The sequence below is a fragment of the Chenopodium album genome, chromosome 27, assembly GCF_948465745.1.
Source record: "Chenopodium album chromosome 27, dcCheAlbu1.1, whole genome shotgun sequence".
Lineage (NCBI taxonomy): Eukaryota > Viridiplantae > Streptophyta > Magnoliopsida > Caryophyllales > Amaranthaceae > Chenopodium > Chenopodium album.
The window spans coordinates 13,488,541-13,511,892 of record NC_137860.1 but is presented as its reverse complement, the minus strand read 5'-3'; the positions used below and the strand labels follow the sequence as shown (position 1 = coordinate 13,511,892).

The 23,352-nt window shown below is 40.5% G+C and overlaps 1 non-coding gene across 1 annotated transcript; it reads left to right on the top strand.

Annotated features, from left to right (window-relative positions):
* The first annotated feature begins 13,633 nt into the window (after positions 1-13,633).
* Positions 13,634-13,739, top strand: LOC145621673 (small nucleolar RNA R71). Its single transcript, XR_014108490.1, has one exon. It is a non-coding gene; the product is annotated as a small nucleolar RNA R71 (small nucleolar RNA).
* Positions 13,740-23,352: the final 9,613 nt, after the last annotated feature.

Sequence of the window (23,352 nt, the reverse complement as noted above, 5' to 3'; positions counted from 1 at the left end):
AAGATGTTGTTTTTACCTTTGATGAGGCTTACCTTGAGGCATTTTGTAAGCTCAAGGAAGCTCTCATTTCTTCTCCTGTTATGCAAGCTCCGGATTGGAGCTTGCCTTTTGAGCCAATGTGCGATGCGAGTGATTTTGCAGTAGGTGTCGTCCTTGGTCAAAAGAATGAAGGGAAATCATGTGTCATCTACTATGCAAGTAGGACTCTAGATGAATCTCAAAAGAACTATACAATAACGGAGAAGGAAATGCTAGCGGAGGTGTTTGCATTTGATAAGTTCCGGTTCTATCTCATGTGTTCCAAAGTCATTGTGTACACGGATCACATCGCGGTGCGATAACTCATGACCAAGAAGGAAGCGAAGCCTCGCTTGATTCTTTGGGTTCTCTTTCTTCAAGACTTTCACATGAAAATGAGGGACAAAAAGGGAGCGGAGAATTATGAGGCGGATCACTTTTCTAGGCTTCCCTTTGAGAACAAGGAGGATGTTCAGATCAATGATGAGATAGGTATCGAGGTTGTAATGGCTATGGTGGCGACTTCTACACCTTGGTATGCGGATATTGCCAACTATCTTGCTTGTGGGTTAGTGCTTCCGGAATTCTCCTCTCAACAAAAGAAAGAGTTCTTCAAAGAAGTGAGAAGGTATTTTTGGAATGAACCGTACCTATTCATGCAATGTGGTGACGGTCTTTTTAGGAAGTGTGTCCTTGAGATTGAGGTGTGTCCTTGAGCATTGTCACTCACTACCATGTGGGGGACATGGTGGTGTTGACAAGACGGTAGCAAAAATTTCCCAATCTTTACATTGGTGGCCTTCTATGCACAAGGATACTCACAAATTCATCATGCAATGTGATCGATGCCAAAGGAGTGGCGGCATTACTAAAAGGGACGAGATGCCCCAACAAAGTATTCTAGAGGTGGAGCCCTTCGATGTTTGGGGGGTGGATTTCATGGGACCGTTCGTTTCTTCATGTGGGAACCTATACATCTTGGTGGCGGTTGACTATGTGACGAAATGGATCGAAGCTATACCCTCTGCTACCAATGACCACAAAGTGGTGCTCAAGCTTCTCAAGAAGATAATTTTACCTAGATTTGGGGTGCCAAGGGTTCTAATCTTTGACGGAGAGTCTCATTTTGCCAAAAAGAAATTGGAAGCTCTTCTCACGAAATATGGTGTTCATCACAAGGTTGGTCTACCCTACCATCCTCAAACTCAAGGTCAAGTGGAAGTGTCAAATCGCGAAATCAGGAATATCCTTGAGAGGATGGTAAACAAATCAAGGAAAGATTGGTCTCTAAAGCTTGATGATACACTTTGGGCTCTTCGAACGGCATAAAAGACTCCCATTGGTACAACCCCCAATAGGTTGGTCTATGGGAAGGCTTGTCACTTGCTGATGGGAAGGAGAACGGTAGGTCGTTGGGCTACCACCCCACCCAATCAAACAAAATTTGTAACTCAACTAACCCCTATGAAGTGTAGTGGTAAGTCAAGTTCGAACCCAAAGGAATGGAGGTCGAATGCACGATGCCTAAATTAAGCTATTCCGAAATCTAGTAGGGGTTTATGGTAGAAACTAGGGCTAAGCTAGGCGATGCAAAAGGCTAGTACTAATTGAATGCTAAGGCACTAGGGGAATGGATACACATGCATCAACGATGAAGTTCAATCAACTTGGGGAATTAACCAATCAAGTCAAGCAATGTGAGGGAAAACCGAAATTGCAACCAAGAGAGTACATCAAGCTATTCTCCTAGAGGTCTAATTAGCGTCAACTACATCAAACACTAGCTAGGAAACAACACAAGATATCTCAATCGAGTAAATGTATGCCACAAATCAATGGTCCGTATCAATGTGAACTCACAATGCAATCTAGTGTGAATAACAAGGGCGATCAAGCCTAATCAAGCACACACATGCACAAAATCAATCAACCAATTTTATCACATTATCAACTCAATCAATTTCCCCCAAATTAATCTCAATTCATCATTAATACATGCTTCACCACTACCCTAGCAAATAAACTACTCACAATCCATGAAGAACATCAAAATCAAAGCTAAACTAATCATCATTCCCAAATTCATCAATTGAAATCAAATTGAAACCAACAAATTCAATCAAAATAAATCAAACTATCAATTAACCAAATCAAACAACAATACTAATGAAATCAAACATTGAATTGCATTAAAGAGTAAAGAATTCTTACAAACTTGATAGAAATCAAATTAAATGAAGCAATCTTCAATCATCAATCATCAAACCCACACTTTCTCTCTCTAAAAATGCTAAGAACTAGTGTTTTCTCTCTCTAAAATCTAATCTAATCTAATTCTAACTAATGAAGATCTAATCCTCTCTCTATAAATGGAAAGAAATAACTAACAATCCCAAGAGGAAGTTGGGAAAGACGTCCAAAAATAGACCCACGCCGGTGCGGGCGCTCGAAGGAGAGAGAATGGTGCGCACGGGAGCACACCCAGACAGGTGCGCCCGCACGCACCTGATGTGCGACCGCACACGACAGATGTGCGGCCGCACACTCCTCTAGTGCGCCCGCACAACTCTGCTGCTTCCTTCTCTTCTTCTTTGTCCTAGCTCACGCGGTGCACACATCCTAGATGATGGTGATGGAGGACAAGGTAGGCAGGAACTTCCTTGAATTTCTTGAAGGGTAGAAGCCATGAGGAAGGCATAAACAAGACCTTGAAGCATGCTCCTTGAACCTCCCTTTGACTTGAAACTTCTTGCACAAGCTTTAGGCATGAAAATCAATGGAAAACTATGGAGAGGAAGCTCGGGAATCCTTGGACAATCAAAGGATAAAAAGCAAGTAAAAGGGAAAAATAGCAAGTAAATTAAACTAGAAAATTGCATAAAATAGAGAAACTAACTACAAAAGCATAAAATGAAGAAAACAAGAATAAAACTAAGGAGAACTAAAGAAAAGAGAGATAAAATGAAATAGAAATCATCCAAAAAGGGATCAAATGAGTGCCATAAATGTCACTCATCAAATTCCCCCAAGCTAAACTTTTGCTCGTCCTCGAGCAAAAACCAAGCAAGAAAGATAAAGGATGAAAATTTTATTGAAAACGAAAAAGAAAGACTCAAGATAAGAATATACACTAAAACTCACTGTCATAGGGATCACGGTTGTTTTTAGCTACAACAAGCCCTTTAAACCCCAAAGTCGCCTATGAGGACGAGTGAGGTCTCGTAAGGGTATCCTAAGAGTTTGACCCATAACTCTCCACCAAAGATCAATGAGGCAAAGCATAAAAAAGGAAGGAAAATGAAATAAAAACAAACCTTTGCGAAATGAACCAACATAATGACCATAATGCAAATGAATGACAATCTTTCTCAAGTAGTTAAGGTATGCACGTTTCAAGATATCCAAGGTTGATTGAAACATAGGGTATGCTAGGCATAGGAACTAGTCATCACAATCCACGATCATCCTAAACAATCTGACCGCGTTCTCCCCACTAGTCTCAAATCTCCCCTTAGTGAGTGTCCCAATGATTCCCCGAAGGAACCGGAAAAAGAAATATTTTTAGGCTACTCGACAATATTGACTATGCATCCCCTTTCCTTAGGCAATGACCCATGATGCCCTCCCCCGAATAGTGACTCAACTATCTAGTTCGAAAGGTCTTTCCCCAAGGTTGTAACGTAAGGCAATAAGGGTGAAGGTAGGCTAAAAATTTGGAATTTGGTCGTTTTCCTAAAAGTGAAGCAAAGAACAGGCCCTTTCTTTAGAAACACAATCAAGTAATCACCAATCCAAACAAAAATACTTACACCCCCAAGCTTATTCAAAGCTTTAAACCACAAACATATACACAAAAAGCGTGAGAGCGCTTCCCCCCAAGCTTAAATGGAGCATTGTCCTCAATGCTCAAAAAGGGAGAAAACTCACATCAAAATATTTTTGAATTTTTCATTTTTCACTTTTTTTTTTCTTTTTTTTTTTATTTTGCAATAATGCCTTGTCCTTGCCTCCTTCTACTTTGGACGGCTTTTACTCATACTCATTTTCCATTATTCACAAAGAAATCATAACACAATCTTGCTTTCATAAGAACCAAACATTTCAACTTCTCCACCACAAACTCCATCAAGTATGATCAATTGCTTCACAAAAACCAAGAAAAGAAAGAAAAATGAAACAAAAGGCCAAAAATCTAAAGATGTGGCTTGAAAAGAAGGTATAAGGCTTAAATGGTTGCAAGAAGGCAAAAGTAAACCCAAAAATAAAGAAAATAACAAATTATAACAAAAATGAAAAATACCACCCCGAAAAATGTGCCTTAGTCCTCCCTAGATAGTTCGGTCTCGTGTTTGAGAATCATACATCAAGCTTTATTAGATTAGGTTTGCATAGTCAAGGATCCACGCCGCTCATTCAAAGAATGTTAAAGGCTAGAAAAACAAGTAACCTCACAAGGATGTGGCAAAAACTCACTAATGGTGTCAAATCAACTATAGGAAGCAACTACCAACGTACCACAAACAAGTAGAATTCGGCTTCATGATCCCCCTAGTTCAAACCAACTACCCTAGCATACACCTATCCTAGAGTCAACCGAACATAGTCTCAAACCGTGCATACCTTTACAACCTAGGAAGAAAATCATGCAAAAGACAAAGTCCAATGTACAAGGTCCAATTCAAAAGAAAAGTGAAAAATAAGGCCTCAAAATCATACCACAAAGAAAAATGAAAGAAAATAAAAGAAAAGGAAAATAAAAGAAAATAAAAGCAAAGTAATGGAACATAGAAAAGGAAAATAGGAGAGGTAATATGAAATGGACTAGAAGGCAAGTTAAACACATAAGAATCCCAATCGACAAACAAGTGATCGATCGACATCATCGTCATCGATCCCAAACACATTACGTGTTAACAAGCATCCGTCTTCGAACCATTCAAGATCCCCTAAACTAATCCTATTCTATGCAACCAAGAAAAAGAAAGAGAAAAATAAGAAAGATCTCACCGGCTCCAAGCTTAGCAAAAATAAACGAAGTAAGTAGAAGCCACCTCGTTGCATTCCATAAACAAAGGCTTCGACCAAAAACCAAGTGAGAAAAAGAGAATAAAAGAATCCATATACAAAGAAAATTGTTAGTAACTTACAAATGAAATCGGCCGAAAATTCGGCAGCATAACGACAGGAAATGAAAAATATATATCAGAGACAGTGAAACATCAGGAAGCATCATCAGCAACAAGAATCGTCAGAGTAATAGCAGAGCAGATAGATAAAGAACAGAGCAAGTCATCATCAAAGAAACAGCAGAAAAAACATCACAGAGACATCAGAGCAGACAGAGGACATAGAGGCTAAGAAGGAAAATGCGAAATGAACCACTAACAAGGAGGAGAATCATGCAGACCACAACCAACCTAAACTAACTCCCCCAAGCTAGAAATGAGCTACCCCTCCCCTAAGCTAAACCCAACCATAGGGCAAACATGAAACACAATCATAAAACATGCATACGGAGAGGAGAAGCTAACATGGCTCACTCGGCACTAAAGTAGGGGGTAGAACTAGTACTCCCCCACCCAATGAAACAACCTCCTTCCCTTTAGCCCTACCTAACCTCCGAAGGGCATCAACAGCAAAATATTCAGACCAATCATCCAAGACAGGGGGGCCTGAACGACCCCACATCCCCTCAGTCTCAAGGGAAGGGAAAGGAGCAGGGTTCGCTGGATCATAAGTCCAGTCACACCCTCCCGACCTCCTGTAATCATAATCCCCTCTAGAGGTCCCACGAATGGAACTATGCGCCAAATGTGGGCCCTCCCAATAGGGATAGCAGAGACGGGGCCCCACCGCCTTGTCAAAAGGCTCCCACTATGGGATAGGGCCCTCTTGGACCGGGAGGTATGGGTAGTTCACATAAGGCTCAATATCCCCCCTATAAACACGATAGTCATACACCCTCCTAGCATGATAATCATAGCTACCCTCAAAACAAGCATTCCCCATAGAAGAAGAAGACAAGGCAAAAGTAAGGGCATCAATCTTTTCATGAAAGCTAGATAAATCATGCAAAGGAGGGGATAAAGGAGAAAGAGGAGTAGGAGAAGAAGTACGAGGGATACCTCCCTTAGATGAAGAGGCCTTAGACCTTGGAAGAGCATTACCCGAAGAAGGCATGGAAACCCGACGAAAAGAACTCGGAATATCTCTCTTGGGCTGCTTCCAAGGGTAGGATGAATTTTTGTCTCTCACCATCAACCCTTAGTAGGGAATAAGGCAACAATCGGTAGTCCTCGACATTTTCCAAATAAACAAATCGTCCATGATAGTGCGCTCAATGAACTTTTGGTTGATCAAGGCAAACGTGCCCAACAAACAAGATGAAGACTTCTCTCTAGGGTCCTTAATCTCCTTAAGATCCCCAATCATGGATGCATACTTCTTGTTAAGCGACAGCACGATGATGGTAATCATACCCCCTATTTGTATGCTTCCCGAGAGAAAGAAGCCGTCCCGAATGTCGATGAAACGGTCGAGCAAGTGCCTTGCAAAATCGATCACCTCCACCATATCATCCCTATATCGATTAGCCAACCATAGCAAACTTAATTGTTCTTGAGATATGGCTCCAAGAGATTCCTTGCAGAAAAATGCATAAGTAAGGATGCGGCTAAAATAGCGCATCGCTCCATGGACTATAGAGGTCGATTTGGAAGATTGAGCACAATAAGCGTCTTCAATAGAAATATCATCCCACCAATCATTCTCATCATACCTATGGTTGCGATGAAGAGCTTCATAGGCCGGATAAATCAAAGGCATGCCTTCAATGGGCTCCGGAAAATTGAACATCTTGTTTAGGAATGAAAGGGGAATAGAATAGTCTTCATTGAATACTTGGAAAGATAGTGTTGGACATTCATTGTCGTTGCCATCCTTTTGCACATCGAGCGATGATAGAAATTCATAAGTGCGCCTTGCATAGGTGGGAGCACTAAGGTCAATGAATTGCTCAAGGCCCAAATTCCGAGCTAACATCCGTACATCATCGTCGATCCCTAGAAGAGTAGTGGTGTCACGATCATATAATCTTGTAGAATACAATTTCCTTGATGAAAGACTCTCGAATCGGTCCCAATGCTCTTGAACCGTGAACTTGATGCCATATGTTTCTTCGATGGTGGAAGGTGGATCAATAGTTTTCCTTGAATTTGTAACCTTGGTGCGCTTAGCTTGTCTTGAACCACCCATCTATAAAGTAATGGACAAAGGAAATGGTTTCAAAAATAGGAATAGTGTGCCAAACATTAATCATGAGTATGGGGAAAAATAAAGTGCACAATATTACATGAGTTAAGCAAAAATTCAATAGAGTTGAATTATGCATAATCAAGGCATCACAATTGACACAAATATTACCCCAAATCACAATTAAGAAAAGCAACTATATACCATACTACCAACAACCACTTTCTCCATTATCACCATCAACATCAACAAAATACCGTAAAACTAAACATATGAAAATCCAACAAGATTCATGCCAAAATTCATAAATGCTCAAGTAATATTATCATCATAATTAAATTTTACAAAACCAACATCAACATTTCCATAGTCATCAACATAAAAACAAGTGGTAGTAATGGTGGGGAGTGTGAGGGTAGTACTAGTCATGCTCAAATTCTCATGAGGTATGAAAATTGAAACTATATCACATAAAACATGCAATTATACTCTCAATTGATAGAAAATCACAAGATTTAAGCAAGAAAAACACTACTACACATAAACATCTCCAACAATCATACCAACAAGTTTCAATTAAAAGGTACTCAAAATTTTCAAACTAGGAGTGAGAAAATTACCTTTAAAGATGTAGAATGAAGACTTGGGTAGCAAAGTAGTGAGAATTATGGAGATTTTGATGAGGAAAGATGAAAAATAATATGATGAAAATGGAGGATAACTATGAGCAACCACAATAGACCTAAGAAGGAAGTAGAATGAAGAAGGAGAGAGGGAGAGAAGGAAAATCGGGCTTAAAAGAGGAGGGAAAACTAGTCCTCGTATACCCAGCAAGGTGCGGCCGTACATGAGAGATGTGCGCTTGCACAGTGCTCGTGTGCGGCCGCATATTACTGATGTGCGGCCGCACAAAAACTGGGGATAATTTCCGAGTTTCTTCCTCCCTCATCATGTGCGCACACCCCTATGATGGTCATGGGGAACCATATAGGCAGTAGCTACACTTCATATTGGAGAATGAAAAACATGAAAATCATGAAAATAAACACAAGTATTCACCATTCTCCATACTTACCCACTCTTCCAACTTAAGAATTGGGATAAGTTTACCTCAAAATTGGCATCAAAATTGTTGGAAATCAACTCAAACCATCCTACAACATCAAACACAACAAAATTAGATCACAAAAACACCATCAAAACACAAAGAAAAACCAAAAGAAAAAGGAAGAAAAAGTTAGAAAACACGGGTTGCCTCCCGTGAAGCGCTTAATTTAGAGTCTTAAGCTAGACATCCTCCACCTCTTTCAAGGCGGATCATAGAGAGTCATGTCATGAATGACCCCCACAAACACTCCATCATAATAACGCTTGAGTCTATGTCCGTTGACCTTAAAAGTTCTCGTAAAATCCAAAGGAGAAATTTCGATAGAGCCATCTGAGAACACCTCTTGAACAACAAAAGGGCCGGTCCAACGAGACATCAATTTTCCGGGAAAAAGCCTCATTTTGGAATTGAAAAGAAGCACCTTATCCCCCGGAACAAACTCTTTCTTCTCAATGAGCTTATCATGCACCTCTTTAGTTCTAGCTTTATACAAGCTAGCACAATCATACGCATCCAACCGAAGCTCTTCTAACTCATGAAGGTCTAACCAACGTTGCTCAACCGCACTAGCCAAATCAAAATTGATCTTTTTAATAGCCCAATGAGTGCGGTGCTCAAGCTCAACCGGAAGGTGACAAGACTTTCCATAAACTAAGCGATAAGGAGTGGTACCAATAGGAGTCTTGAAAGCCGTTCTATATGCCCACAAGGCATCATCAAGCTTATTTGCCCAATATTTCCTACTCCTTGCAACCGTCTTCTCAAGAATCAACTTAATTTGACGATTAGATACCTCAACTTTCCCATTGGTTTGAGGATGATAAGGAAGACCAAATCTTTGGTTCCCTCCATGCTTCTTCAACATCTTCCGGAAAGCATAGTGCACAAAATGGGTGCCATTATCACTTATAACTGCTTTGGGGATGCCAAACCTAGGGAATATTATCTTTTTGAACAATTTCATCACCACTTTATGGTCATTAGATGGAGAAGCAATGGCTTCCACCCACTTTGACACATAATCAACGGCAACAAGAATATATTGATTCCCATAAGAAGATGGAAAAGGACCCATGAAATCTATACCCCAAACATCAAATATTTCCAATTCAAGTATTGGTTGTTGGGGCATCTCATTCCTCCTCGAAATATTCCCGGTCCTTTGGCATTGATCACAACTTTTGACATACTCCCAAGTATTCTTGAAGAGGTTAGGCCACCATAATCCACATTGAAGCACCTTAGAGGCCGTTCTTGAAACACCCATATGACCGCCACTAGGGTCCGAGTGGCACATCTTCAAAACATTTGGTATTTCCTCATTTGGCACACACCGGCGCAACAATCCATCCACACCTCTTTTGTACAAGATTGGTTCATCCCAAACATAGTGCCTAGCTTCTCCCTTGAGCTTCCTCCTTTGATTGTTGGAAAAACAAGGAGGGAACTCCCCACAAGCAAGAATGTTCACCAAATCGGCAAACCAAGGGAGCTCCTTCACATTGATAACATATAATGAATCATCCAACATCCGGTCCTCTATAGGAGAACCATCATCTTGAACTTGAAAATCCTCAAGTCTAGACAAATGATCCGTAACAACATTTTCCGCACCTTTTTTATCCCGGATCTCAAGATCAAAAGATTGAAGCTCAAGGACCCAAGGAATCAACCTCGGTTTAGATTCCTTTTTTCCAAAGAGATACTTCAAAGCTGCATGATCGGTGAAAACTATAGTCTTAGACCCCAACAAATAACAACGGAATTTCTCAAAAGAATGAACAATAGCCAAGAATTCCTTTTCCGTTGTTGTGTAATTTCTTTGAGCACCATTGAGAGTCTTTGACATATAATAGATGACTTGGAGCTTTTTGTCGATTCTTTGACCCAACACACCTCCTATGGCCGTATCACTTGCATCACACATGAGCTCAAATGGCAAATCTTATCTAGGGGCTTAGACAATAGGAGTAGAAGTCAAACTTTCTTCAATCTATTAAAAGCTTCCAAACAAGCATCATTAAAGACAAAATAAACATCTTTTTGGAGAAGATCATTTAAGGGCTTAGCAATGAGAGAAAAGTCTTTGCTAAACCTTCTATAAAATCCGGCATGACCCAAAAACGATCTTACCCCTTTCACATTGACCGGGGGGGGGGGGGAACTTCTCTATCACCTCAATCTTAGCCTTGTCAACTTCAATGCCTTTATTGGAAATTTTATGGCCTAGAACAATCCCTTCTTCCACCATGAAGTAGCATTTTTCCCAATTAAGCACCAAATTGACCTTTTCACATCTCTCAAGGCATTTTTCAAGATTTTTGAGGCAATCCTCAAATGAAACACCTCCCACGGAAAAATCATCCATGAAGACTTCCATTTCCTCTTCAAGCATGTCCCCAAAAATGCTCATCATACACCTTTGAAAGGTCGCCGGAGCATTACACAATCCAAAGGGCATTCTTCTATATGCAAAAGTACCATAGGGGCATGTGAAGGTTGTCTTTTCTTGATCCTCGGGATGAATAGGAATTTGAAAGAATCCCGAATATCCATCAAGGAAGCAATAGAAGTTGTGCCTAGTCAACCTTTCAAGAATTTGGTCAATAAAAGGGAGAGGGAAGTGATCCTTTTTGGTTGACGTGTTTAGACGTCTATAGTCTATACATATCCTCCAACCGATGACCGAACTAGTTGGAATGAGCTCACCTTTCTCATTCTGAACTACGGTCATACCCCCCTTTTTAGGAACGACATGCACGGGGGAGACCCACCTTGAGCTTGAGATGGGGAATATGATTCCCGCATCCAAAAGCTTGGTGATCTCTTTCTTGACTACTTCTCCCATTTGGGGATGTAGTTTCATTTGTCGTTCAATAGAAGGTAGGGTGCCTTCCTCAAGTGTTATGTTGTGTGTACACAAGGCGGGGCTTATGCCTTTAAGATCATCAATTGTGTACCCCAAAGCACCTTGGTGCTTTCTCAAAACACCACATAACGCTTGAGCTTGGCTCTCACTCAAGGATGCACTAACAATAACGGGATATGTAGAATTAGGGCCTATGAATTCATACCTAAGGTGTGATGGTAGAGGTTTTAGCTCTACCATGGGAACACCTTTATCTTCTTTGGTCGAGGCCACTTGCAAAGCATCTTGACTTGATATCCCCATACAAGTTTCTTCTCCACTCCCTATATCGCCTCCATTAAGCAAATCTTCGTAGAATTGCTCTTCCTATTGGTTGGGATACCTATCTTTTCCTTATTCAACAAGACACACTCAAGAGGATCATTGGATGTGAGCAAGTGCTCATGCATGGAATTCACAATATTATCAAGCACTTCAACTCTCATGCAATTTTCTAAAGAAGAAGAGGGATATTTCATTCCTTCATTCAAGTCAAATTCAACTACTTTCTCTCCAATCTTAAGAGAAATCTTAGCACTTTTAACATCTATCATTGCCCCCGATGTAGCAAGGAAAGGTCTACCTAAGATGATAGGTATTGTAGCATCTTCATCCATATCCAACACTACAAAATCAACCGGGATAACAAATTTCCCAACCCTTAAAGGCACATCTTCTATCTTTCCCTTAGGAATCTTGATCGACCTATCGGCTAATTGCAATGTAATCTTTGAAGGTAGAAGTTCTCCTAGACCTAATCTTTGATAAACCGAATATGGCATAAGGCTAACACTAGCTCCTAAGTCACATAAGGCATTATCAATTTGGGTCTTGTTGATGGCACAAGGGATGGAAAAATTTCCGGGATCCTTCAACTTAGGAGGCATCTTGTTCATGATGATTGCACTACAATGCTCGGTAAGGCTAATGGTCTCCACCACATCACAAGTCCTTTTTCCACTCAAAATCTCCTTAAGGAACTTAGCATAGTTTGGCATTTGTTAACAACATCGGTGAAAGGAAGAGTTAAATGAAGTTGCTTAAGCATCTCTACAATTTTCCCAAATTGCTCATCCAACTTATATCTATTATATCTTTGGGGATAGGGAAGCCTTGGTTTGCAAACCTCTTTCTCTTTCTCTATCACCTTCTCTACTTGTTCCTCATCAACATTTTCGCTCAAGGGACATTCACCACCTTCAACTTCAATGGAATTCTTACTAGTTCTCTCATTAGCAACACTCTTCTTAGGCACACCTCCCTCAAGGACCTTACCACTTCTAGTAACAATGGCATCCATAAGGTTCCTAGAATCTAGGCTAGGTGGAGTCAAAGAAGAAGAGTTTGCATATTCCTTGAATACACTAGTCAATTGAGAAAGTTTTTCACTCAAATCCTTGTTATAAGCCAACATGTAATTAAACTTCTCATCATTCAAAACCATACACATTTCCAAAGTTTTGGCTTGTTTCTCAATGACACTTTCCAAAAATTCCCTCGAAAAAAATGATTGATCATGGGAATTATCATTTGAACTTTGAGCATTTGGAACTAAATCAATTGGGGAACCATCTTGAAAACTTGCTTGAAAATATCCCCTAGTTTGATTATTCCAATTACCCCTAATTTCATTTTGGCTCCTTTGTTGACCATGGTTATCATAACCTTGATTATGATCCCCATGTCTATAGCCATGACCATGACCATTACAACCATGATGGTTATAGTTACCATGAATCCCTTGGTATCCATGATTTCTACAACCTCCATTTTGGTTATAATCATCATGATTAATATGATAATTCCTATTTCCAACATTCCTTTGAACATCAATTCTAGGTTCACAAGCATGATTATTGACATAATTCACATGTTCCATTTCACTTCCATCACATTCACTACAAGGAACATTTGGGCACATAGAAGCATTATGATCATTCATTCCACACAATTCACATGGCCAACATTCCACAATCATTCAACAAGAAGAAAGATTGGAGTTAGAGTGAGAAGATGTACCTCTCCCCTTAATTTGGGAGGGAAGAATTGGAGCTTGGGAAGGGGGCTTCTCAAGCTTTTCTTTGAGAGACATAACTTCTTTCCCTAAGTCCGCAATCAAAGTAGTCAAATCATTGATGGCACTAAGTTGTTCGATCAAGTAACCCTTGCTTGTTGGTTCTCTCTCCACTTCTTGCCAATTCATATAATGACGAGCTACTTCATCAATTGCATCAACCACTTCTTCTTCCGTTTTGTTCATGATTGGGCCTCCGGCTCCTGCATCCAAACTTGCTCTCCCATGAGAACTCAACCCACCATAAAAGATATGTATGATTTGATAGGTAGGAATCCCATGGTGTGGACACTCCCATTGATAATCCTTAAATCTTTCCCATGCTTCATAAAGACTTTCATTTGGCTTTTGCTTGAACCCTTGAATCAAAGCTCTTGCCTCCGCCGTTTTCTTTTGAGGATAGAAACGGAACAAGAAAGCTTTGGTGACATCATCCCAAGTTCTCAATGAATTGAGCTTCACCTCTTTGTCTAGCCATTCCAAAGACCTTCCTATGAGGGAGAAAGGGAACAACTTAAGGCGGATGAATTCTTGAGGCACTCCATTAACCTTGATCGTGTTGCAATATTTTTCAAACTCCTTAAGATGGTTCAATGGGCTCTCGTTCTTTTCCCCACTATATTGTCTCCTCTCAATTAGGGTGATCATTGCCGGCCGAATTTCAAAGTCGTTTGCCGGTGTTGTAGGTGGAGCTATGCCGCTCTCATACATATATGCACCGGGTACTCCCAATTCTTCCAAGGCAACTCTTGAATTACCTCCCATGGCTTGGGATCTATGCACACAAAACTCAAAGACAATATTAGTAGCACGGCTACAAGTGTAGCCTAAAGTGTAAAATCTTTTGTATTTTGCAAATAAAGTGGAATATACTCAACAACAACATGCATTCAAAGTACCATTCCCCGGCAACGGCGCCATTTTAATGGGAAGGAGAACGGTAGGTCGTTGGGCTACCACCCCACCCAATCAAACAAAATTTGTAACTCAACTAACCCCTATGAAGTGTAGTGGTAAGTCAAGGTCGAACCCAAAGGAATGGAGGTCGAATGCACGATGCCTAAATTGAGCTATTCCGAAATCTAGTACGGGTTTATGGTAGAAACTAGGGCTAAGCTAGGCGATGCAAAAGGCTAGTACTAATTGAATGCTAAGGAACTAGTGGAATGGATCCACATGCATCAACAATGAAGTTCAATCAACTTAGGGAATTAACCAATCAAGTCAAGCAATGTGAGGGAAAACCGAAATTGCAACCAAGAGATTACATCAAGCTATTCTCCTAGAGGTCTAATTAGCGTCAACTACATCAAACACTAGCTAGGAAACATCACAAGATATCTCAATCGAGTAAATGTAAGCCACAAATCAATGGTCCGTATCAACGTGAACTCACAATGCAATCTAGTGTGAATAACAAGGGCGATCAAGCCTAATCAAGCACACACATGCACAAAATCAATCAACCAATTTAATCACATTATCAACTCAATCAATTTCCCCCAAATTAATTTCAATTCATCATCAATACATGCTTCACCACTACCCTAGCAAATAAACTACTCACAATCCATGAAGAACATCAAAATCAAAGCTAAACTAATCATCATTCCCAAATTCATCAATTGAAATCAAATTGAAACCAACAAATTCAATCAAAATAAATCAAACTATCAATTAACCAAATCAAACAACAATACTAATGAAATCAAACATTGAATTGCATTAAAGAGTAAAGAATTCTTACAAACTTGATAGAAATCAAATTAAATGAAGCAATCTTCAATCATCAATCATCAAACCCACACTTTCTCTCTCTAAAAATGCTGAGAACTAGTGTTTTCTCTCTCTAAAATCTAATCTAATCTAATTCTAACTAATGAAGATCTAATCCTCTCTCTATAAATGGAAAGAAATAACTAACAATCCCAAGAGGAAGTTGGGAAAGACGTCCAAAAATAGACCCACGCCGGTGCGGGCGCTCGAAGGAGAGAGAATGGTGCGCACGGGAGCACACCCAGACAGGTGCGCCCGCACGCACCTGATGTGCGACCGCACACGACAGATGTGCGGCCGCACACTCCTCTAGTGCGCCCGCACAACTCTGCTGCTTCCTTCTCTTCTTCTTTGTCCTAGCTCACGCGGTGCACACATCCTAGATGATGGTGATGGAGGACAAGGTAGGCAGGAACTTCCTTGAATTTCTTGAAGGGTAGAAGCCATGAGGAAGGCATAAACAAGACCTTGAAGCATGCTCCTTGAACCTCCCTTTGACTTGAAAATTCTTGCACAAGCTTTAGGCATGAAAATCAATGGAAAACTATGGAGAGGAAGCTCGGGAATCCTAGGACAATCAATCACAACCTACAATCAAAGGATAAAAAGCAAGTAAAAGGGAAAATTAGCAAGTAAACTAGAAAAATGCATAAAATAGAGAAACTAACTACAAAAGCATAAAATGAAGAAAACAAAAATAAAACTAAGGAGAACTAAAGAAAAGAGAGATAAAATGAAATAGAAATCATCCAAAAAGGGACCAAATGAGTGCCATAAATGTCACTCATCAATTGCCTTTCGAGCTAGAATACAAAGCTTGGTGGGCCATAAAAGAGCTAAACATGGATTTGTCGTTAGCGGGTGAAAAGAGGTTGTTGAAACTCAACGAGCTCGAAGAGCTTAGAGATGATTCCTATGAAAACTCAAGAGTCTACAAGGAGAAGACAAAAAAGTGGCACGACCAACATATCCGGAATAAGAGCTTCAAAGTTGGGGATAAAGTCTTACTCTTCAACTCAAGGCTTCGCTTGTTCCCGGGCAAGTTCAAATCCAAGTGGTCGGGGCCTTTCGTTGTATCAAAGACCACTCCCTATGGTTCTTTTGAGTTAGATGCCGACGGAAACAAATTCATGGTGAACGGCTCTCGTTTGAAGCACTATTTTTGCAAGGAGGAAGTTGGTGTGATTGAGTATTTGAGGCTAGACCCTTTGGGTACTAAGCCACCCTTTTGAATGGATTTTCATCATGGTCAAGCTAATGAACTTATAAACAAGCGCTCCCGGGAGGCAACCCGGCTTTTAAACCATTTTCTTCTCTATTTTCCATATTTATGGTAGGTTGTTTGTTTGATTTTTGTCTTATGGCTTTCGTTTTTCCTCTATCTTTTTAGGCACTTGCTTCTCTAGTGCGTGTTTGGAGGGAATTTGGAGGCCGTTTGGTGTTATATATGGAGCTAATTTGGGGTTTGGAAACTTGGAACTCAGAGAGGCCTGGGAGAACCCTGTGCGCGGGCGCGCAGGCCTGGGAGAACCCGCGCACAGGGAAGCTCAGCAAACATAAACTAGCAGAAAGATATGCGCGCCCTGTGCGCGACATCTGCGCAGGCGCGCAAGAGAAGGGTGTGCGGGCGCGTAGGCCTAGGAGAACCCGCACAGATTTAAGCCAAAATTTCAGATTCTGGCAGAAGGTTTTGCGTGCTGTGTGTGCGACATCTGCGCGGGCGCGCAATATACCTGCGCGGGCGTGCAGATCTGGGTTTATCGGGGTCCAACTCTTCTTTTTCCCCGATTCTATCATCATTCTCACACCTCTCCATACGTTTCTCACTCTCTCTCCTCATGAATTCTAACCCTAACCTCTCAAATCTCCTCCAATCTCATTAATTTCCTTGAAATTTCATCAAATCCCCTACATTCCCTCATTTTTCTCACAAATTCATCACTTTCCCCTCTCAAAATCATCCATTTTTCACCAAATTTGTGGTTCTTCCTAGGTGGTGCGTGAGAGGTCATGGTGGTCTTCAAAGCTCTTCAATTGTGGTATAATCCTAAACCTTGACTACTTTGTGGCTTTAATTCATTAGATAATATAATGTTTTAGGATTGTTAAGCAAAATTTGAGCTTGTATGAATTTTGTGTGATTTAGGGTAGTTTTGCTTATAATTGTGGAATTTGATATGAATTTCTTGGTGATTTGTTGAGTACTGTTGATGAATATTGTTGTTTTTATGCAATTTTCCTAGCAATTACTTTATTTGGATATTGATAATCGTGTGAGTAATTACTAGCTTGATATTGAGCATTGAAAATTGTTAATGCATGTGGAATTGAAAATGTATGATGTTGAGAGTTTTTTATGCTTGATATGGAAATTCGCTTAGTTATTGTCTCTTTAGTGATTAATTATTGCAAATTTTGGCATTGAATATTGTTGGTGATACTTGTGTTCCTCTTGTGCTATTTGTATATTGGAAAGTTGTTGCTCCTAACCCCTTTTCAGATAACAAAATCAAAGCTTCAATTGTTGTTGTTGTTGTGGGAAGGATTTGGTGCTCTTGAGTGTTGGATCACTCTTTGGTGTTCTCGGTATTTTTGGGGTTGTTGAGTAAAATTGGTGAAGATGAGTAGTAGGAGGAGTAGGAAAGAGCCTAGAATAACAATCGATGAACCCCAACCCTCCTCTCAAAATCTAAACCAAGAACAAACCTCTCTACCCACTTTGAAATTTGTGAACCGACACCACGCTCCCATCCATCAAACCCTCATCAAACGCAAACTAAACCCCACCCGACAGATTTACCAACGCTCAATGCGTGATCTGGGTATAGATGAGGACCTTCGGTCCCTTCTTGATAACCTTGGGATGAGTGAGTTCATCCAACACCAATACCCAACCTTCAAGGAACCCACCTATGAGTTCTTAGCTTCCATTGAGAAGGAACCCGTTGGAAACAACGAGTTCCAAATCTCCTTCCAACTCTTCAATGCCCGCCATGTGATCTCCCTTAGGCGTGTAAATGAACTCTTGGATTTTAACCCCGACGCCGATCTTCTTGCCCCATCCATCGAGCTCTTCCCCGAGTACGATGCCTTCAGTTGGTGGCGGACAATTATCGACATGGAAGAGTTTAGTACTCGGTACTCGGTGGCAAGCCAAATTATCCATCCAGTTTTCCGCATCCTACACCGCATCTTGGGGTTTACGGTGTTTAGCAAACAAGACTTGAGCAAGCTCTGTCATGAAGAGCTCTTCACTCTTTGGGTCGCTACAAAGGAGGAGTTGAGTGGGGGGCTCAACAAACATGTGGTACTGGTTTGTGCTGTGTTATGAGGCAATCAAGAATGGGAACAAGACGGGAGAGATTGCCCTTAGTGGGATGATTACAAGGATTGCCGCAAAGTTAGGGGGTGAGGTTCTTTTCCCTTTTTGCACAAGGGTGGGAATAGACAAGGATATGTTCGTGGACATCTCATACATGAGGAAGTCGGTCTTCATCCAACCGACCAACGATGTGAACAACTTCCACGATTGGTGCGTTGAGCGGGTGCACCATTGCATTCTTCTGTTTCCTAGCCGCACTTCCTTGGAGCGGAACTCAAGGAATGTGTGCAAGATTCCTATCGACAATGGTGTCCTACCCAACGCTCTTGGAGGTGAGAGTAATATGATTATCCGCGAGCGTCATCAACAACAACAACAACAACAAGAACAACAAGAAGAACATCAAGAAGAACAACAACAACAATTTCAACAACAACAGCAATTTAAACAACAATTTCATCAACAACAAGGGTTTCAGCTACAAGGTTTCCAATAAGGAGAAGTATCCCAAGGTTTACACTTCCCCTCCTTTAGCGAGGGTGGTATGGCCTCTTCCTCTTCTTCTTTTAATCTCGAGCGTGCTTTCCAAAACTTATCTATGCAAGTTAACCGGTTGACGGAGGCCCCCGATGGGTACTCGGTTTACAATGCCAACATTTATGATTGGCATGTAAACCAAGGGCATTTTGACCCACCGGTAAACTCTTCGTATTTTCCGCCCCAACAAGGGCCGATTCCTTGTCACGAGGAACCGCATGCTGACGGCATACCCCGTCAACCGATTTGGCCCTATCTCAAGGGGCCCCCCGTGTCAACTACCCCACCTCTGAGGGGTACGATTACAAGGCACTGGGGGGATGTGATTACCGTGCGGACCCCAAATACCCCATGTACACATTCGAGCCTCTTGAGATGCCCCGTCCCTTTGACCCTCTTCCGGACTACCAACAAGAGTTGTACCGGAACCGTGGTTTTCTACCGGGTTACACCGGTGGTTGGGACCCCCATGGCCCTCCTATCGACGTCGATTACGAGTGGCGTCCATATGAAGAGGGCTCTAGTTCTCACATGGAGGACTAGGGCCCTCGGGCCGAGTTTAGCCCTTCCTCCCACCCCATTTTCCACTTTGTTCAAACCGAGGACGGTTTTCCGTTCAAGTGTGGGGGGGTGGTTATTCATTGTTTCATTTAAGGGCTTTGTTCTTATGGGGCGCATTTTTGGGCCAGTAGGTGTCTTTTTGGAAGGTTCCTTCCCCTCTTCTCAAAAAATGATGATGATGATGTTTTTAATGAAACCTTGTGTTGTTTTGGCTCCCGTTTTTCGAAAATTCAAATTCCCCTTTAATCCAAACATTTTCCTCTTTTCTTTGTTCTTTTTCTTTAGTAGTTTCTTTTCTCTATTTTGCTTTCTTTTTATTTCTTTGTATATATTTCTCTTGCTACTAACCAAATATTTTCCGAGTTGTTTTGGATTTTGACATTTTGTAGGGCTTATTGGCGCATTCCCCAAATTTTTCCGAGCAATGGAGTTTCAATGATTGTGGATTTGCGTTTTCTAAGCATTATTGGGTGACAAATTCTCCTTCTCAACTCTTTAAATATTTGATTGGTTGCATAGTGTAGGTTAGATTAGGAAGGAGTTGAATGGTTCGAGGTTGTTCGATTTGGTTCTAAGGAACCTGGGATGGTTGATGTTGTATTTAACGATCATTGTATGTCGATTGGGATTTATATGACTTACATGCCTCTTTTATGAACCTTTTTGATTTCTTCCTTTTTCTTTGTGTGTTGCTTTTCTTCTTTCTTTTGTTTGACATTCATGATCATGACAAGTGAAAAATTTTAAAAGTTGAGAATTTGCTCGTTCATTTTGACATGTGGACCTATATGCTTTCATGATGACATATTTTTGAATGCTTACCTTTCTAGTTGAAGAGGGTCTTCACGGTTTGAGAGTGCTAAGGTTGAGCAAGACACATTTTAAGCTAAGGTAGCCCGATTTAGAACTCTTGAGGACGTTTGAACCCCTAGTTCACGGGAAAGTGGTAAGATGGTGTCCTCTTCGTAGTGAATAGGATTCCCTTGGTTGGTATTTGCTTATTTTCGTGTCCCATGTGAGCGTCAATTGTTCAAGCCTCCATCACTTTTGTTGAGCGGCATATTGGATCCTTAACTATGCGTGTCTTAATCCTTGTGTTGGTATCTAGCTCCCAAGATCGTGATCATATAACGCTAGAGGAGGAAGAGGGCATTTCTTCTCATTTTTCTTTGTTTTCCTTATTTTTTGTTACAAATTTGGTTTGTATTTTACATTTGCCTTCTTGCTAGCCATGTTGAGCCTTATTTCCCCTTTCTTTGTTAAACCACATTACCAACCTAGCGGCCTGTGTTCTACCAACCCTTGTAGTTAGCGAAGTATCGGCTTGTGAGGTTTGAGTTTGAGAGTTTTGATTTTAAGAAGTTGTGTAATTTGGTTCAAATAAGGTCTTCAAAGTTTATTCATGAAAAAGTGTGCAAAAGGTTTGGCAAGGAAGTTGTAAATCATGAAAACCAAACACCAATATAAAAAAAAAATGATGAGGAAAGAAAGAAAGGAAAAAGAGAAGGAAAAATTGAGTTGAATGAAAAACATGCAAAAAAAAAGGAGTAGTATTGTCATGTAATTTTTATTGAAGGTTGTGATTTGAAATTAGGTTAGATTCCTATGTTGTTATTGACAGATGGCCACTCTTATGCTTCACTTAGGAGTTTCCACCAAATTTTTCAAATTGACTCCCAACCTTAACCTTTAGCCATGACATTACAACCCTAACTAAGACCCTTGGACTTTAGAGGGGAGTGGTCAAAGAACGGTGGAGGGAGATAGATTACAACCCTATGGAGAGAGTATGCATAGTTAGGATGTCGGGATAGCCACATTGTTCCACATAGTATTAATTTTTTTCCGGTTCCTTCGCGGAATCATGAGGAGCCAACTAGGAGATGAATTGAAGCTAGCGGAGAGAATGTGGACCGTCTTGGATGGGGCTAGGGTGGAGGATGAAATCATTAGTTCTCTATGCTTCGCTTAGGTTTGTCTCTTTCAACCTTGAGCATCTTAAAACGTGTTTTCCCTCTTGAATTGAGAAAGATAAGTATTCTTAGATGAATGTCCCTACGTTTGAGTCCGAATGGAGCACTTCCCATCGTGACACTTGATTGATTTTCTTAAACCATGTCATGTTATGTTTGTTGTGTTTGCTCGTTGTTTTAGTTCTTCTTGCTTGAGGACAAGCAAAAGGCAAGTGTGGGGGATTTTGATGAGTGGTATTTATACCACTCTTGTATCCTTTTCTTTAAGGATTTTTCCCCTCGTTTGGCACTTTTTTGAGCCTTTTTTAAGCACTTTGTTTTAGTTTGCTTTGCCTTGTTCCTTTTTGTGTTTTTCCCTCCTTTTCCTTTGTTTTTGGCCTTATTTTGTCACTTTCCCTCTTTTCAATACTTATGTTTTTGTATGAGTGTTTGAGTAGGTTGAATGGAGTGCTTGTGTGATCTTGTTTGAGGCTTAATCAACCTTTTCGAGTGCATTGGAATAGCGGAAGAGAGGAGTATGGATTGGGAGAAGAGTCCGGAGCTTTCATGAGGAGCGGCCGCTCACCAGAGAGGAGCGCCCGCTCCATTTTCTCATCAGATCCCCTGTTTTCCAAACTTATGGAGCGTCCGCTCCACCCGAGAGGAGCGCCCGCTACACCTGGAGCGCCCGCTCCTGGCTGGGAGAGCGCCCGCCGCTCCAGTAAGGCGGCTCTTTTAATTAATACCCTCTAGAGCGTCTGCTCACCCTCGATGGAGCGGCCGCTCTCGTGGGTATTTCCGTGCATTTTTAGTCTTTGTTTAGGGTAATGTGAGGGGCTTATAAATACCCCTAGGATTGTAATGAGAGGATTATGTACATTTTAACCCTAATCTTAGAGAGAGAAAGTGTAGTATTACTCAAGTTATTTCCATGTATGCAACCTTGGTTCAAGTTTCATTTCAATCCATCAAGCAACTTTGCAAATTTTAATCTTTCTACTATTGCCTACTTAGTAATCTCTAATCCTTTCTCTTAGCTTTGTTTATTTGCACTCTAGTTGTTTATTTCTATCTATTTTGTGGATTAATATATTTTGGTATTTTCAATATTTTTGATCATGTTTACTTTCTTGTTTATTTTGTTTTCATTTAGTTTTGTTATCATGTCTAATCCCCCTTTTCTAGGCTAGTTTCTTAGCTAGGGGAAGGGGGGTGTAAAATATGTATTGAATATTGGATGAATGATGATAGTGGATTGATTACATGCCTTAAATTATTGAAAGATATGATTTTTATTGACTTGAGATTATTGTAGCACTTTATTTGATTGCCTTCTAGTTTAAATGCATGAAAATGATTTGAACTAGATTTAGATCACCTCTACTTTAATGTTTGCATGAGATTGAGTTGTTAAAATAGAGTTCCATGTATTGTGCCTCTTTATTCTTGGGTTAGCTTGTGCCTAATGGGATGCATGAAAATGATCCTAATTAGCTTAGACCACTTTCATTGGTTTGCCTAAACTATTGGATGAAAATGAATTGTTTAGGTAGGATTTTATAATCTTTGGCATGTTAATCATGATGTTTAACATTGTTTTCCTTCATTCTAATCATGTTTGAAACCCCCTAATCCCTAGCGTTGTTTTATCTTGATTTAATCATCCTTTTTACTTTTTTATTTATAGTTCTAGTGTCTACATTCTAACAAAGCTTTTTGAATCAAATGAAAGTAAAATGCATTCAACAAAGCTAATTGAGTCAAACGAAAGTCAAACACATTCATACAAAGCTTTTTGAATTAAATGAATGTCAAACACATGCAAACAAAGCTTTTTGAACCAAA